Source organism: Bubalus bubalis, chromosome 7 (assembly GCF_019923935.1).
Source record: "Bubalus bubalis isolate 160015118507 breed Murrah chromosome 7, NDDB_SH_1, whole genome shotgun sequence".
Lineage (NCBI taxonomy): Eukaryota > Metazoa > Chordata > Mammalia > Artiodactyla > Bovidae > Bubalus > Bubalus bubalis.
Window position 1 is genome coordinate 111,651,826 of NC_059163.1, and position 1,868 is coordinate 111,653,693.

Sequence of the window (1,868 nt, forward strand, 5' to 3'; positions counted from 1 at the left end):
GGCCAGTTCCTTGGTCTGACTTATGTTTCTCAAGATCTATAGGCCCCTTCCTATTTAGTCCATAGTAACCACAGTGTTTTAATCTATTGCCTGTAGCTTCCAAGGCGTTTCCCTCTGTTATAGCTTCTTCTGTTTGCTGGTCTCTTCAGTGTCTGGTTTCCGCCCTGACACAAAGGGGACAGTGGAGGACACTTTTTTTTTTTTTTTTTTTTTAGGCTAACTTGTTAAGTCGCGCTGTGGGGAGGGAGGGAGGGATGCTGCAAACAAATAGCAGTGGCGTGCACTCGCAGTGCATCAGCCACACTGGGTCTGCCCCCACTCACGGCGCAGGTAGCCTCCCTGCCCACACTGCTCGGGCTCTAGGTTGTTCCTCCAGGAACAATCCGAGGCCGGCCCTGTGCTGCATGTACCTCCCAGGTCCAAGCCGCTCAGGTTCAGGCACTCGGGTAGTCCTCAGAGGTGCAGACTTGGTTGGGCCTGCGTTTTGTGCTCTTCCCAGGTCCGAGCAGCTCAGGTGATGGGGTGTTTGGCGAGTGCCAATGCTGCGACTTATCGCCTCCCTGCCACTCGGTTATCTGGGTGTAAAACCGGCGCACCTTCTCAGGCAGATGTTGACCGTCCAGAAGTTGACCCCAAGAAGTTTTAGTTAGCAAAGTAGCCTGCTTACAGTTTTATACATAATGTCTCTCTGGGGCTGTGATTGCCCCCTTCCGGCTCTGGCTGCCTGTCACCGGAGGGGGAAGGTCTGCAGCCGGCTCTCTCTGTTCAGTCCTTTGTTCCGTGCGCGGGCCTGGCGGTGTCTTAGGTTAGGGCTGGCTTTTCGCCTGGTAGATATCCCACAGTCCGGTTTGCTAGCCCAAATTATTTCGCTCGGATAGTGCTCAGGATATTCAGGCCAGAGTCTTACTCTAAGCGATGCAGCCCGCGCTGCGCCTCCCTGCCCAGTCCCCGCTTGCTAATGGCATGTGCAGGTGTCTGCGCTGCTTCTGCACTGGGGGAGTTACCGTAGGGCTCGCAATCTGCGAGTTTTAATTGTTTATTTATTTTTCCTCCCTATTATGCTGCCCTCTGTGCTTCCAAAGCTCAGCACAGATTCGGCAGTGAGAAGGTTTCCTGGTGTTTGGAAACTTCTCTCTCTCTTTTTTTTTTTAATTTAATTTTATTTTTAAACTTTACATAATTGTATTAGTTTTGCCAAATATCAAAATGAATCTGCCTCAGGTATACATGTGTTCCCCATCCTGAACCCTCCTCCCTCCTCCCTCCCCATACCATCCCTCTGGGTCATCCCAGTGCACCAGCCCCAAGCATCCAGTATCGTGCATCGAACCTGGACTGGCAACTCGTTTCATACATGATATTTTACATGTTTCAATGCCATTCTCCCAAATCTTCCCACCCTCTCCCTCTCCCACAGAGTCCATAAGACTGTTCTATACATCAGTGTCTCTTTTGCTGTCTCGTACACAGGGTTATTGTTACCATCTTTCTAAATTCCATATATATGCGTTAGTATACTGTATTGGTGTTCCCGGGATGGAGCTTCGTCCCTCCCTCTTTTGTCTCTTTTTTTGTCTTTTATATTTTTTCCTACCTCCTTTCGAAGAGTTGGGTTGTTTTTCTGGGTGCCTGATGTCCTCTGCCGGCATTCAGAAGTTGTTTTGTGGAATTTACTCGACGTTTAAATGCTCTTTTGATGATTTTGTGGGGGAGAAAGTGTTCTCCCCGTCCTACTCCTCCACCATCTTGGCTCCTCCCCAATAACACATTTCATAAAAATATTTTGTGTGCAAAATTAATAACAGTAATATTAATAAGCACATTCTAGCCTCCAAAACACTGTGAATAAGCTATGAAAGGGAGACAAA